The sequence below is a fragment of the Bombyx mandarina genome, chromosome 22 (assembly GCF_030267445.1).
Source record: "Bombyx mandarina strain Sakado chromosome 22, ASM3026744v2".
Taxonomy (NCBI): Eukaryota; Metazoa; Arthropoda; class Insecta; order Lepidoptera; family Bombycidae; genus Bombyx; species Bombyx mandarina.
This window is the reverse complement of record NC_143228.1, coordinates 8,755,257-8,773,144: the sequence shown is the minus strand read 5'-3', so window position 1 is coordinate 8,773,144 and position 17,888 is coordinate 8,755,257. Positions and strand designations below refer to the sequence as shown.

At 34.7% G+C, this 17,888-nt stretch overlaps 1 protein-coding gene across 1 annotated transcript in view; it reads right to left on the bottom strand.

Annotated features, from left to right (window-relative positions):
- byn (T-domain transcriptional activator brachyenteron) overlaps nt 1-8,613 on the bottom strand; it is a 28,226-nt gene extending 19,613 nt beyond the window's left edge. The window contains exon 1 of the mRNA XM_028176055.2: nt 8,340-8,613. The gene's annotated coding sequence lies outside the window, so the exon portion shown is untranslated. The remainder of the gene's footprint in view (nt 1-8,339) is intronic.
- Nucleotides 8,614-17,888: the final 9,275 nt, after the last annotated feature.

The following is a 17,888-nucleotide window of genomic DNA, read 5'->3' as shown; positions in this document are numbered from 1 at the left end:
ACCGAAACGCATTACTGCTTTACGGCAGAAATAGGCGGGGTGGTGGTACCTACCCGTGCGGACTCACAAGAGGTCCTACCAACAGTACATTGCGCCACCCACTTTATAGGTTGAGATGTCTAAAAGATATTAAATTCATGTGTTCCGACTCGAGAACCTTCTTCTTCAGCTTTCCCTTAAAATGGAGCAGACATTGATATAAATACCTAAGGTACGTTGTAATTCATCTGTAATGGACGATAGAGAATTCTTTACTCGAGGTACAGTGATATTATTACTAGAAACTATTATAAAATACTAGCTGACCCGGCAGACTTCGTAGTGCCTCAATCGATAAATAAAAGACCTAAACTTTTGTATAAAACAGATCAAAGGAAAAAAAATATATATTTTTATTTAATTCCGAGCATTTTCATATTTATTTACCTTTTGAACCTTCTCTGGGCTTCCACAAATAATTCAATATCAAAATTAGCCAAATCGGTCCAGCCGTTCTCGAATTTTAGCGAGACTAACGCACAGCAACAGCAATTCATTTAGATATATATATATATATATATAGGTAGATAGTATTTTCTTCAGTTTTCGCGAATCGTAGGTAAAACAAAATCTTCTTTTATGCTTGAACAAATTACCAAACCTGAAGATACCATTACTTACTTTTCCATGTGCAAAGAAACTCAGAGGTCGAAAAATAATATATAAACATCAGTATTTAAAAAATATATATAGTGATCTGGTAACGAATCGCCCGTGGCTTAATATTAAAACCATTTTCTCTGAATACCTGTAATATATATGTAATAAATAATATATGTAATAATATATGTAATAAAGTAGGTATGTATACTTTGTACAAAACGTATCGACTTTCGTACTGCTATTACAATTCCGATAGCGTAAGGATATTATGTAACTTATATTCTGTTCAGCATTAAGGACATATGTAGGGCACGCTGAAAATTTAGCATAAATCAGATTTATAAATAGTAATTACTAACCACTTCTGTATATGTAGGTTAATGATAGATAATAATAGGACAGATCTACCAACCGATAGTATCTTTTTTTAATCGATATCCCACAGTCCACCTCGTGTAAAGCGTTTTCCAAAGTCCATAGACAATATTACAACGTAAATATATCTAACCAACCCGAAACGTGAAGTCATAGTCTCAGTTGTATTGTATTACGTCTAACCCACCCTTGCAAAGGAAATGCGTTATTGCTTTACAATACACCGTATACCCAGTAAGTACTTGTTCGTCGTATTTTAGGACAACTACGGGTAGAGATGACGTAGTGCCATTCTAAGGTACCTTACCGTTTATTCAGTAATGAGTAATTATCTGTTTGACGGTATGATATCAACACTGACGTACCTAGTATTCCGAAGGTTATTAAAAGTACCCACAACTTACCATAAAAACTATTAAAAAAAACGAAAATTATAACAACTAGAATACAAGGTTAAACTATTACTATGTGTATTTAGTTAATTAAATGATCATAAAGATTTTATTGTTATTTAAGAGTTAGTAAAGTTTGGACTTTGAATCGTCTACAGAAACACATTGCGTGATCGTTTCTTGTGCTCTCTTAAAAATAAAGTTTTAAGGTCCGTGACGTAATTGGTACTGTTCCGGGTTTCGAAATTGGGGCAGGCTCCATTTTTTCTGAATCAATATCTTCTACCAGTTTACTTCAACTTCTTTTAGGTGTTGTAATAGAAAATAAAAAAAAGACTTCTTCAAATTTTATTATAATAACCTTACAACTTTTTATAGGTATGAATTAAATATTCCTAATTTTTATTAACTAATTTCGAAATTAAAAATAATCGTAAACTGTTAGTTTTTTTTAAATAACATAAAAAGATAGATAGATACGGCTATTGCTACTATGAGTGCTGTTGCACTTTATTAGATGTGACAAGTTTAAATTTATTTCACAAAAGATTTCCTACCTTCTGACCACTTAAGAACGCTGGTTGTTTATCTGGTCTCTAAGTAAAAAAAAAACAATCAAGCCGCCATGTTGCTACCTTCCAACTATAAAATACTTAAATGTTCACATGTTGCAGTTCGCGTGAATAATTCGTACATATACATACAGGCATTAGGGGTACAATTACTATTAATTTATTTTTATTTTTTTGTTCTTTTTATTTGTTAAGTTACAAACCTGCAACGAAGAGTACTATGATAGGAAATACAAGAATTACTTAGTTCAGTAACGGAAATCCATAAAAAGTTGACATTGTCAATGCCATGTTCCTCGTCTTGGACGGTAAAATGTATTGTATAAAAATGTGAATTAACATATTTTTAAAATTACATTAACTCAATTATAATAACAATACACAAATAGGTACTACTCTGTCGTAGATGATAGTCCAAAATATCAATTTTTATAACATTAAAGCTACAAAAAAAAATGACCTAAAAATAAGAAAAGCAAAAACTTCATTGCTGAATTTAGTGACAGTTGAAATTAGAAAAGTGGATATTTAAGTGTCATGTGATTATTTAAGCTGCAAGTACCTAACTTAAGAAAAGCCGTCGGTTATTGAATCCTTCGCTATGAAGTATTGTCTACGATTCAGTGCTCGTAATTTAGTTTTATGTACGCCTTTGAAAAGCTATGTAGGTTCGTATCGTCGGCGCACAACATTTGAGTATTAAATAACAAGAAAGCACACAACATGCTTGTATAAAAGCGCGGTAATTACAACGCTAGCCCACTCGTCCGCAGCGTCATTATTCATCGTTTTACGACTCCATGAGTTATAAATATTAAACTTAGTCGTATGGATGTATTGCGAACATTTCCTTTTTAATGACGAGGTTAAATATAATGTGCGAGTGATGGTCCCGGTTTCGGATCTTACTCTGTATCACAAGATGTTCACTCTACGGAACATTTATGGCGTGCCACATAATGTGAACAATTCTTTAACATATTTTAATTACGTGTAATAATGTCTTTTATCGGATGCCGCGTGGCACCAATATCAAACCTTTCTCGAGTTCTCGATTGCCGCTCTCGTGGAATGTCGCTGAATCGCTCTGCAGCGACGGCGTTTTACTGATCCCTATAAAATATCAAAGATAACAACCAGTCGCTCTAAAGATTGTTTTGAAAGGGAGCCCAAGCTCCAGTGATTGGCTCTTTATGGCGTTGGCGTTCGATAAATGTGAACATTACGATCGCGGGAGTATCGAGACGCAATTGTTGGACCGCATTCGGCGCGGCACGTCATCACAGATACAGCACCGCCGATGTGAGCAATAACTCGAGAGGTGCTAATTATCAAATGCAAGACCGACCAAACCGATATTGAAACCATTGAAACAATACGGCCCGTGTTGTCTTTACCAATTTCGAAGTTTGCGGAATAGCTGCGTAACGAAGGCCGAGAAGGCTATGCAAATGGACGATGCCGAAAATTCAAGCGAGTAATTTTAATGGTCTTGCGTCATCGCTGTTTCAAACTTGAATTTTCATTATCACTTGGTGAGTATACAACCACCAGCCTTGATATGTTAATCAAACAATAGACTAATCAAACAACCGCAAGACATGATCAATATGATGTGACCTTAAAAATAAAAATATATTTTTCTACTGTTAGATGTTTACACAATGTTTGATTAGCTCAAATAGGTATCGAAGTATTGAGAAAGGATCCGGCAATAATTCTAGTTAACATTGTATCGAAATACTTTGTTACTGAAATATAATTGAGCATCTGAGGTAGGTTGTGTGTTTCTTGATATTTCTTTAATTATACAGATGTGACGGATAGATACATCAATGCGCGTATAAAATAACCGCGGACAGGGGCAATAAAATTAAAATATAGACACGATAAATTAAAACCGATAGTATTATGTACGGCCTCCTTTTCCGCGCTATGAATTTTATAACGTTTATCACACCAATAAAACTTATTTGTTTATCTTTATTTCCGTGAACTCACTTCAACACAAGCTTAAGAAATGTTAAATATATATGCGTTTATTCGATCGTAATGAACGGTTCGAATCGGCAGAAGCTTGAAGCTCCTTAACTTAAACATGTGATTTTAATAACGTCGATAAAAATTGCAGGCAGCAATTGTAACGTTATCGGATCAAATTTGCGTTTATAAGTCGATACCACGATCAAGCGACGCCTGTAATCAAGCTGTCGATTTTATTTTCTTTCGGACACATTCAGTGTAAATATTCAAATTCGGAAGCTGATAACCGCAATCAAACTCGGGGGATACGTTTCAATTAAATTTTATTCCTCAATTCTGTGGCCGTCATAAACTTTAAAGTTTGACGAGTAAAGCCCATTGAGGAACTCCGAATTGATATTAATTCAAATAACTCGGGTTAAAAAGTCAGGGTTTTATGCGTGCCGTAAAAGTTTATTGTAGGGCTTTGTGGCCAGCCGGACGCGCCGATAGGCCTTCGGTATCGATGACGGAACCTCCGCCGCCGCGCCTCGGGTGCGCGCTGCCTTTGTGCTCATCCCGCGCCTTCTACCGGCCATAGAACCGATGTCTTAACACTACGCGTGCTCACGAACTCTACTGCCCACCATCTGGTGGTCGTTAGACCCGTATACAATACCATCATTTTATTTATTAAATAGCTACTGCGCCCGGTAAAGCGAAACTTTTTTTGTTAGAAATCAATTTAGAAGCTTTTCGATTTCAACATGTATGTATCTACGGACACACGGCTCTTGTGTTTCCTTTTTAAATCAACTTTGTCATGTTAAAATCAATATAAAACTATAGCCTTGTATTTGATATTTTGCCTGTAACTAGATTAATTAGAAAAAATAAGAATATTTTAAAATCAAACAGTAAGTCGTCATGTTTTTTTTTCGTTTTTTCTAACAGCAACATCGCCAACAGTCGCCAATTAAGTACAATTTGTAGAAAGATACCAATAGAAAGTCGGTACGAGGCTCGTTCATGGATTTGTAACATTTAAAGAAATACGGCCCTATGGAAGGGACCAAATACTAATGGACACTGGAGCTAATCTATTAAGTACTACATAATATTATGTAATAACGGCTTTTAGTTAAGTTCAGAACAGATTAAGGCACTTCAAGAAGATTTTAATACTGTTAGATTATCACACTAGGTTTATTCTACGGTTGCCCTTCTGTTAAATTCGGAATTAATTATAAAATTGCATTTGAAGTTGAAACTCGCCCTATAGGTATTAATTTTGTTGTTTAAGTTTTAGAATATGTCGTTATAGCGCAGTGAAATATTTAATTGATAACAAGTTCATTCTGTGTATGTAACTACACTATGTATACGTAGGGCAATCGAAATTATAAACAAATGCCTATTTCAACAGATAAAATGGTCTTTCATTGATTATGATATCTAAATACTGAAATGTTTTATCTCGGCGGAAAAAAAATCAATTTTTTTTATATCTATACACATCCTAAAAATAATTTTAACTAAAAGTTTTTTCCCTGGATAAAGAAATGTAAATTTCAGTTCATTATTTTAGAATTTATTAGACGGTAGTTTAAATAAAAAATAAATATTTTGACAAAAAAACATTACGCGTTCTTGACCATAAATACAAATAATTTATTAAGAAATCAGTGATTTTATATGAAAATATCCATTGCGAGATTACGATATAAATAGTTTATACATATGTATATATTAAAGTTAAAAACCTTAGAAAACAACATGTTTTATCTGAACGGGCTCGGTAGTTATTGCGCGCTCGACAAAATTAATAATTACATGCGTATGTAGGTACGTACCTCTGCACAACTAAATAAAAGACAAACCATTTCAGTTATTTTGGGTTCATGGCCTACGATATCACTAACTATCTATCGCTAACCAGTATTTGCTAGTGGCAGGGTGTATTGTGAGAATTTCATGAGTTGTTCCATCACCCTGTAGCGAAGCAATCATGAACCTCACATATTTAGGTGGCTTACCTAACGTAAGGTAAAACAAATCATTTACCTATATCTAGAAAATAAAACCTCATTTTAGACAATGTCTTTTAGGTATGTGTTATATAAAATACCTATAAATGTCAATTCAATCCTGAAAATTTTGAGCAAGGGCGCATTACAATATATTTGTATGCCTTTGATTATGAATATAACACGTAGGTATACATATCTCAAAATGAAGATATAATAACATGGCAAGCGCGTGTCAAACAATGTATAATGTAGGTTCTATTACATACAGTAAGCTGTGTAGGTCACAACAAAAAGTTAAGAATTAATAAATAGATCGACTTTCATATTCATAAGTCATTTAAAAAATTACACGAAAATTATGGTTGACCAATTCGGTAGATTTCCATGACATTAAATTATCAGAATTTTCATGGATTTTTTCCCCCGAAAATTGAAATTTAACAGCGGCGTTCGAAACAGTTTGCGTTTTTCAAAATCTAAATGCTTCTTATTCAAGTTGGCCTTTACATGCACTTTTAAATCGGCTCAATCCCTTTAGGAGTAAATGTCTTAACCACGGTTGACTTCCGTGAAAGCTCCAATATATTTAATGTAGACCATGGACCTAATGGTACCTGTCCGTCTGCGACCATGCTCATGTGTCCTAGGTAACTACGGTAAACAAATATTAATATGGCAATATTAATTTACGTTTATAAAATCTGACCACCATTCTATTGTGGTTTCTTAAACATACCTATAGGCATGTGAATATTATCGAACTAATATGTGTGTAAATATACCTAAGTGCTATATAGGCAGAAGCTAGAGTAAGAAACCAAAGCAGGAATTACACGATACCTACTTATCAAACTATTGTTTGACAAATAACGTGCTGGTATTTATATCAAGATTTTATAGTGAAACCGAAACATATTTCATTACAAAGCCGAGCACTCTCTGTTTATTGTTGACTCTGCGAGCCAATATGTGCATTATAATATTGCTACAGATCGCTCTTTTTCCAACGAAGTTTGAGGAGAACCCTCAACAGTAGGCAGCAGCTTGGACATAACCACGAGGTCTACAAGCGTTAATGACCACTGAAAAGCAGATGGGCCGCATTTTCGTCAGCCAATAAATGTATTTTTTTATTGCTTAGATGAGTGGACGAGCTCACAGCCCACCTGGTGTTAAGTGGTTACTGGAGCCCATAGACATCTACAACGTAAATGCGCCACCCACCTTCAGATATAAGTTTTAAGTTCTCAAGTATAGTTACAACGGCTGCCCCACCCTTCAAACCGAAACGCATTACTGCATCACGGCAGAAATAAGCAGGGTGGTGTTACCTACACGTGCGGACTCACAAGAGGTCCTACCACCAGTATAAAGTACCTATATGTAATGCAAAAATTTTAAATGCAATTATGAAATTGAATAAATTATTTTATTCAGTTTTCTCAAGGCGCACGACGTAGGTAGGTAATTAATACAACCTTTACTTCAGGTTCGCTTCAGTTTACTTCGCCTTAATGATTTTAATTTTACTATTTCTGACGTTACAAATACCTACTTAGTACCTATTGTTTGTAGTCACGGACAACGGGCTATCATTTGTGAAAACCGAACGAAAATAAGTTTTATTAAATTGTATAAGTTTTTCGAATGTAGGTTTTAGCTCTATCGTGTTTCTAATAAGTAACTCTACTGGCTGTCTTTTTTTTAGTATCGATTGTTATACAGCCTTTGTAGGATACAACAATAATGTAGTTCCCGTTTTGTGATTTGACTACAAAACCCTAAGTCATAACAGTAGTGTTGGTTAAATAAGATCATTCATTTTATTGAACAATGGTATAGTTTTAGCCTTAATTTGGTCCTCAAGGCTTGGAATTTTGATATGCCGTTTGAAGCAGGATAAATTTCACTCTATCATGAACAAGCATGGACAACACTTCTAAGCAACCTCAACTGATGTGATGCACTCTACACATTCCAAATTGTGAACGCTACCAGCCACCCTGAGACGTAAAGTCAAAATGGCCCACCACAGAAGGCGAGGTTTGTCATATCCCACTTCGATAATGATGTAGGTACAATCTGTTTGAAGTAGCTCAGCACGTATTCTTAAAAAGACATTAATAATTATTAAAGAACATAAAATAGCTATTTAGTTAGTTACCTAATTATATTTTGAAGTTTCTGTCTCAATAACAAAAACCCATGCGAATTGTTCATAAATAAGAGCGTACCGGAGCCTTATATAAAAGGCCAGAATTAATACAGTATAATAATAGTTGACTACATATAACAAAAACGTATGCCTCGGGTTAGATGCGACGTACCTTAGAAAAGCGAAAAAATTTAATAAATAAGAAAAATACCTTTCTTCTTCAACTACTTTGTCCTCAATTTCGACTGTTCCCACTGTTCACATTAACTGAAAAAATATCTTCAAGCCACCAAGTTCACATCACAACCTACAGGGAACTTATATACGAGAATTCCATTGCAAACACCAATAAAAGAAAACGGAAAAATGTTTTTTTTTACTATTAATCTAAACAAATCTATTTAATTTGTCGCACTTCACAAATCAACGGTGGCGTGCCAACTCCGTGAGGAACTACTGCAAACTCCGCCACACTACACTTCATTAGCGCTTAAACAAAATAACACATCCACTGTGCTTCGACTGGATCACGCAATTTTCATCCATAATACCAAAACAGAAAACTCAATTCACTACGAAAAAATATCAACGAAATCATCATCATTACAAATTATTATATGTCTTATGTGTTAGAACATAGAGCCTTTTATGGTTTAAGATAGTTTTTGATGGACGTGAAGAGGCAAACGGAACAAAGCTCCGCCTCTAATGTATTGACAAACAAACCGATTGGTGGCATAGTTCGGACGCAGTCGGGACAATCCTGCGCAACTAGAAGGCGGCTGCAGATTAAGACCCATGTCTTTCCTATTATAAATATATTTGCGCTACGGGACGTTTGAGTAGGTATGTAGAGAAAAAAGTAATAAATACTTTGACTGTCTAGAACGTGATCTATTGCGTTACATTATGTATACTAAAAATTTTATTAATTTAATATTGTTATGCTAAAATTAGGAATGTTAATAAATTCCTCTTTTCAGACAATATTCTGAATTTATTTCGTACTTTTGTCTTTATCAAAACTAATATTACGTAAAACAGTTTAAAGAGTAAATTTGCGGTGACAATAATAGTATCGGTAATCGACTGTGTGCTTATTTTATTACAACACAATTGTAACTATGCATACATGTAGGTACATTGTATTCACTTCTACATATCTACCGTCTCTGATTTGGTTGATATTTGAAATAATAATATGTATTTATACTCGAAGATCAATGGACAAATTTAGATAATAATATTATCTCTCTCTAATTTTAAAATAAGAATACAATAACATATTATACTAAGCATTGGGTTAAACTATTTATAGACATAATCTTAAAACGTAGGTACGTAATGATCTTTTAGTAATAATTAGTACTAGTACCTAATAATTAAAAATCATCAAAAATATGACTAAACATTAAAAATTACCTGCAAAGGTACCTTCCGTGAGGCTGGTGTAGACACCTAGTCAGCATTCCATCGGAGCCCGCCTCACCCAGTTACGGTCTGCCGGCCGACCAAGTGCTAATTGGTAAAGGAAACCTCAAACAACGAACGAGCTCAATGCTCTCCACAGAAATGTTTCATTTTTAAACATCGCTGTGACCGTTATAACCGATACACGCATAACTTGCAGTTCTAAAAACCGGCGAACGAACGCCTCTCTAAATCTAGGTTGAAGACTCCGAAAATTACCTCACCTTATAATTTAAGGTGAAGTCATTTTCGGTTAGTTTCTGAGCTTACGTTTGAGAAATTTACTTCGATATAGAATAAATAGTCAATCTAACATACCCTTTCGTTCATCGTGTGCAATTTTGATATTTGGTTTAATACACCATACTTAAAATAAAAACTATGAATAACACAAAAAGAACATAAATGGACACGTCATCTTCACAACATTCTAAAGCTGTTAACTGATTAATAATCTTTTGTATAACCTGAATGCGTATTTCAAAGAAAATTCATTGCATTATTCAACAAAAAAACCTTCGTAGTTTAATAGTAACCACTCCTTATCTTATTTCAAGAATTGAACAGATTTACCAACATGTGTGGATAGTCCAAACTAAACTCGTCCTTTCCTAGAAACTACTGAACCGAAATTCTCCTCGTCTTTTTGTTTGCACAGATAATTCTTTAAACTGCCCCGAATATGGAAAACTATACTTTTTTATTTACATATCGAATATGCAGGAAATAACAGGTAGGCATTTTAAAATAGAGGTAGTATTTTTATTGGTATTAAATAGACGACAGAGGAATTCGGACACTTCAGTTGGTTAAATTTTTCTCTGCATAATTCTATACACAGAACACCAACAGGAGGTATGATGATCCGACTATTCAACCACGCACCTCAAAACTGCGGTCTAGCCTGATCTTACTATTCACATTGATCGTATAATTCGTAATAATTTAAATTACTACTAGTAATAGGCAACCCTAAAAGAGTAGTGCTGTCCATCGCCAAACAATACTAAGTACCTAGTGGTTGAGATTATTTTCCTAACCTTGTTTGAAGAATACCATAAATATTACAGTTTTATTGACATTATGTTATTTCCGAAGTTTTGAATAGTTTACAGTTTTCGTGATCACAGTTGGCTGATACGTAGTAACAAAGAACTCTGCCCCGGCACAGAGAATGGGTGGAGTGGTAGTAAACAGAAAGATGATACTGATGATCTCAAATAATTATTCCATAGAACCGTCCCAATCCGACGGACGAGTATTGATAAGTCGAAATGCACTCATCTCTATGTTGTCAATGCATGATGGCAATTGAATTTATTTAGGATCTGTATTTAATCGTGTCCTTGGTAAAGTGGTTAGTAACACTGACTACTATACGGGGTCGAACTTTATTTCGATTCACTTTTACCAAAATAAATCGTGTTATTCCAGTTTGTAAAATTCTTTTGTGTATAAATTTTATCCGTCCAGCCATACATAATTCAGCAACAATCCTCCAAAACAAACATATATAAGTCTTATAACCATATATAATATAAACCTTCATATGGTACCTAATATTAATATAAATATTCGAGGTCCGTGTGTGTTTGTAAGCATGTTTCCGATAGCCACAATATAGACTTCAACGTGGAGATTTTCAATTCGGATATGTGTAGTTATATTCTGCTATTTTGAACACAAATTTTAAAATAAATCAAATCTAACTCAGAGCCTCCCGATTAACGGGATGGAACTTGCATAAATTTATTTGAACCGAATATTTATGGCATATTTTATTATTGGTCAACTATTATTATGGAATATAATACAACTATTTTTTACTGGTGGTAAGACTTCTTGTGAGGCCGCGCGGGTAGGTACCTACCACTGCCCTGCCTATTTCTGCCGTGAAGCAGTAGTGCGTTTCGGTTTGAAGGGTGGGACAGCCGTTGTAACTATACTGAGATCTTAGAACTTATATCTCAAGGTGGATGGCGCATTTACGTTGTAAATGTCTATAGGCTCCAGTAACCACTTAACACCTGGGCCACCAACGCTGGGCTGTGAGCTCGTCAACCAATCTAAGCAAAAAAAAAAAAAAAAAATCGATATTTTTTTTAGATTCGTATTACTTTTTCTAACATGTTATAGAGAAGTTCCACAATACAACATGACTACACATGAGCGGCACGCGTAAGCACGCGCTTGCACGACAACTCCGTTGTGGTGTTTATTCGGAGCCCCGTGCTAACTCCGCCGTTTAAACACTACGTGCTAGCAGGGCATGAATTAACTTTTCATATAAATAAAATTCACGCTACTCTAACCTCCTGAAATTAGCACCTCGGCGTAAACAGTATTTAGTCGCAACTCATTTTGATATTTGTCCGCCACGAATCCTTAACGTTTACAGATTCATGGCAATACCAAGGTCGTTAATGAAACATGGGATCATTGCAAGTTAAGTTTGTCATTTATTTACGATTTAGTTAATATTTCATATATTTGGACACTTTATTCATAAAATAAATGGACATACAAAATATGTTATAATACATTTTAATATTTTTTGTGATGCATTTTGCTTATGCATTTGCTTATTGTCCACTATTGTGCTGCCTTTGCAAGTTGTACTTTCAATTGTCTAGTGCTATCTACTAAGCGCAAAAATATGGAAGATTAAGTTAGAAATAATACCTATGAGAAAACTTAGCGACGGACTGATAGTATCCTAGAAGTAGTAATAAGTCTCGATGGCGAAACCTTATCTCCTAAATTCTGAATAGTAAAACAGACTGATCGAGTGACATCATTTGAAATACCTATACTTATACTTTATTTAAAAAATACCTGTACTTTATTTGTTAAAAAACACTAAACTTAAATCGCAAGCAGATTTTTGTAGATTAGCCAAGTTAATAGCTTTCCTTTTAGGTATTATGTGTATCGTAACACCTACATTTAGTTTGAGTTACACGTACCTACATACGCTTAAACTGTCTGTTTACCAAATTCAAAAACATGTTGCACCAAATATTTTAGTGCCATTTGAAGCGTTAACGAAACGCTAAAGATAGCAGTTTGGAATTGACTTGATAGAAAATCAACATTTACTTACCTCCATTTTGAATTCTTGACTTCCCAGATGTGTCTGCATACATAAAATATACAGTTATGGTTCATTTTGTTCTTAGACAAAACCAATTAATTTAAAAATAGCTTTTAACCACAATACGAGATAGTCACTAAGCTGAAATATATTATTTCAATATTTGTGAGTGAGTTTGAGTATTTATTTTTTACAATTAATAACGGCTCACGTTTTCTTTAGTTAATAAAATTCTTGAAGGAAGAATAAGAACTGGATTCTTCTAACTGATACTTATTCACAAATACCTACCCTATTATTAACAGCAAGAACCCTGCACATTGACTCATTATGGCATCATCCACATACTTATATTACGGACAGTGGTGAAATCAAATTTAAGTTAATTAAAATTTTTAATGATAAAGTACATAAATGTAGTAGGTATGGGTAAGAACGGAACGTATGAAAAGAGTGTGGAACGGAGCGTTAAGATGTGTGAGAGAAAACGGAAAGAAAAGGAGAAGAGAATGACATAGAAAAGAAAGATGGCGAAGACAGTTAAAAAATGAGCAAGGCGTAATAAAAGTGTAAATTAATTTCTAAATTATTATTATGACAGAAGAGGAACAGTGTAACTTTTATTTTATGTGCTGCGACCCCTATTCTACATAAATGTATGATGATAAAGCACATACGGAATACACAACGAATGATGATCAATTACATACGAAATGAATGATGATAAAGTAAACGTACGGAACTCACAATAGAAAACACGCTTGTCGTTCTAGTGAGCCGCGTGGAACTCGCCGTCTCTGGTTTTCTGTTGGCCCTACCTACTGCCTGCCTCTACTTTACGATTCCGTACGTATACTTACAAACAAGAGTCGCACCGTGTATCCGCTATACTCGTCCACTTTTGTGTTTAAACATGTTCTTAAACATGGTGACATGAAACGTGTTCGATAATTATTGGAAGGATCAATAATACGCCAACCATGTCTCGCTACAAACAAACAGTTTTTATGACCGACGGACCGACTGCGATCTTAGTTTCTATTTGATTATTTCAAATAGTCGACACGGTTTATGATTCTAATATCGTGACTAAGTGCTTTTAAATATAACGGCGTATAGAATGCTATGAATTTTTAAAAACTTTTCAGTGAGTACTTATACCAATCGTCAGTTAGTGATTCGCTCAAATACCTCATTTTAATTCTTTTTCTAAACTTAAATATTTTATTAGATGTATCTAGTTTTCTATTTTACTAAGAATCTATATACGAATATTTTAAATTGGAATTGCATGGCTAACTCACTTACAAAAAGTACGGTAAATAATCAATCCAATTACTTTCTATTCACTTATACGGCGGGCAAACGAACTCACGACCTACCTTCTACTTGCTTGGTCACTAAATTTTGAGCAAATCACGCCTATTACGTCTCTTAGTTATAAACGCAGCTGTTCCAAAGACGAAAAGAGCATTTTCGCCGGCGAGATGAGATTTCGGGAACGAGCAACTCAGGTAATGAAAATCAAATTATAAAAAGCTAGTGCATCGCGCGGCCTCCTCCGCCTCACTCAAGTGCATTAACCTCATCCGTTTATTTTGTGTTACAATGCGCGTAGTACATATGTATATTACGACAGCGTTTTTTTTATAGTTTAGTTGGGTGGACGAGCTCACAGGCCACCTGGACCTGGTTACTGGAGCCCAAAGAGATCTACAACGTAAATGCGCCACCTACCTTGAGATATAAGCTCTAAGGTCTCAAGTATAGTTACAGCGGCTACCCCACCCTTCAAACCGAAAGGCATTGCTGCTTCACGGCAGAAATAGACAGGGCGGTAGTACCTACCCGCGCGGACTCACAAGAGGTCCTACCACCAGTAATACACAGTCTGTTGCTAGTACCTCTCGCCGGTACTGTTATCGGTCTTCTTTTCAGAAATTTTTCGTTCAGTAGATTTGGAGAAAATAAGAAATGCCTCTAGGTATACAATACGAACAACGTATACGTATTATACAATACAATTAAGGCTTGTGTTCTATCGTTACGTTGTACTAGTATCGTAGTATTGACGGTTTTTTTTAATAGTTTATGTGGGTGAACGAGCTCACGGCCCACCTGGACCTGGTTACCGGAGCCCATAGATATCTACAACGTAAATGCCGCCACCTACATTGAGATATGAGTTCTTAGGTCTCAGTACAGTAGAATGGCTGCCCCGCCCTTCAAACCGAAACGTATTAGTGCTCACGGTGGATATAGGCAGGGTCCCGTGCGGACTCACAAGACGTCCTACCACCAGTAAAACGGAAACCAAAAATGGTTTTTATTTTATTAAGATGAAAACCCTTTGAATTATTAATGTTTTTTTTTCCGAATGCTTATCATTTCTTTAACTTCTTCATTTTAAAATTCAGTGTCAAAATCCCGTCGAAGAATTTGCCAGTATACTTGCTTTTTATTCTTTCTCCCAACATTGTACAAAAACCACGAAATTGAGTAATTTGAAACATTATTTATTTGTTTATTTCGGGGACTTAAAAATTGATAGGCGCGTATTTTATATTAGTCAAACTCGGCCTGCTTTACTGGTCGATCTTTGATTAGAATTTGATTCAGTCACTACCAAATTTACAAAATTCAAGATTTCCTGAATATTTCAACGAAATCGGTCCAACCATTTGATAGCCTTTAGGGAATATACAAGCATAAACACATCGAATTTTATTTGTTATAATACATAGATAATGATCAGTGAAAAGGAAGACATAGCAACGTAATATTAATTACATATTATATTTTCCAAACTGAGAGTGGAATCAGTACAAATCGAATTACGTTCTTAAGGGTATTTCAAGCACTACGCTTAAAATAATGTCAAATATGATATCGATGATATTTTAATTCCTTTTCATGTGAGTATTTTGTTCGTCTTAAAGTTCGGAGAATAGACCAAAAGAGAAAACCAAGCTTTGCATTTTTTTACTGCTTTGGTAGATAGACGAAGATACGATCCTCCTAATGGTGACTGGAATTGGGAAGTAGGTACGTTGCAAAACACAAACCGAACCGAAATCCATCCGTAAGTTTAGAGGTTCTAAACGATCCATGAGAATAGCATTATTTACAATTTAGACGTGCCTCTTCTATATGTTGTCAAATGGAAATAGTATAGGTAGATGGAATCAGTACACAATATGAGGGCGCATCTGTGCTTTATACAGCAGAAAGTTATTATTGGGATAAATTACCGCTTCGCACTATTGAGAACTCCTAACATTTTACAATCGTCATGCTTCTCAAATTTAAATTATAATATGGTTATTATCGTTCGCACGATGACCGAAATGACGAAAATTTGATTTAAGGCGTTGTTTGTGTTTAACATATCATTCTTTTGATTTTGACATTTAAAAAAACCTAGGTATTTATTATATACCATACTTATTATAACCACTAAAATTTTATAAGAAAAACAAAAGGAAGTCGAATGACAAACACGAAAAAAGTTATTTTAACCTTATCTGTTTTATGAAAAACAAAAAAAAATGATTGCCATAAATTCATTAAAAACTCAATGATAACTATGAAACAGAATACGGGTTGACAATCAGGGGAGAAAGTAATAATAGTGCTTTGCACATGCCTATTTCAATTGTAATTTTATCCTTGTAGGCAGACGAGCATACGGCTCACTTGATGGTGAGTGGTTAGCGTCACCCATGGACTTCAGCAATGCCAGGGGCAGAGCCAGACCGCTACCTACCATTAAGTACTCTCCACAAGCCTCGCTTGAAGAAGGACATGTCATAGCGCACATCATAGACATTATGACTTCTTTAATACTCTGTATAGCAATAGCAAGCAGATCGTGTTTGATATTTGTAATTTGAAGACTAGTGTAATTTTCAATGAAAACAGCAGCTGTTTGATCATAAGAAAATATACCTACCTATATAAAAATAAAAAATAAATGTTGTTCGTTGGTAATCGCATCATGAGAACGACGTGACCGATTTGTCTATTTTAGTTTTAAATTATTGGTACCTAATAGTTCAAATGAGACTCTTATTAAAAAAAAAGGAATTACAAAGGATTAGTTAATCAATAATAAACATTATTTACAGTTTTAGTTTAGCATGACGACGCCGCGACGGCCCGTTTCCTTTCAGCGTAAATGAATCCTTGCATGCATTTAGTAATTTGCTTATTCGACTCCACCATTACGCTTTACATAACTAAAATATTAATAAGCTATTTACAAAGAATCACCGTGGGAGGTATTATGCAAATCACTTTACCTGTAGCCCAGCAGCGTCCAAGACAAACAGAAATATACCTTATCCTGTTCATGGCGAGGTTTGCTCAGTTTTATGACACGTTTGTAAAACTACGATTATTTCTTTGAACATTGGAAATGCCGATGGAAGCGAGCGGCACAAAAATCGATGATATTCCAACCCGCCGCCAAAGGTAAACTAAATATCCAAACAAACATCAACCTTTCGTTAGATTTGCATTCTTGTGAACATGCAGTAGGTACTTGAAATTGTTTCAGGTTAGTATGTAGATATTTATATAATTAAGTGAATGAACCATTTGAACCATTTCATTTCCATTTCTGTTGGATAAGAAGCCCAATTTTCCGAATGAGTAATGGCACACCGACAAGATTCAAATCCTGAAGACCGGAACAAAATTTTCTAGATAAATACATTCAAATCAATATTCTCGAACGTTTTCCAGGGAAACGAACAGCATCAGTATAATAATAGTATAAAACTCGAAAGTTCGTACATAATCGTTTCAAAACAATTATCAAACATATAATATTATTCGTTGCTGTAATTCTCATTAGGTACCTACTTTTACCTACCACCAACGTCGTCGCAGCACGGAATGTTATTACTATGGTGTACTTCGCAATTACAAGCATGTTATTAAGATAAGCACAGGGAGATATCGATTAACCAAACCAAATCTAGCTCATCAGCAAGTCGTTTCAATTATCGAACACTAGTGTCAAAATGACAGGCAAAAGCAAGTTTACTATAATGACAAACAAAATAAAATCGGTTATGTAAATAAAGTCTGTGATATAGCTACACATGACAAAAACTATTAGCATCTTGTTTGAATGGATACAACCCAAGATAAAAATCTAAATTATCACAATATTAATAAATAAAATAATAG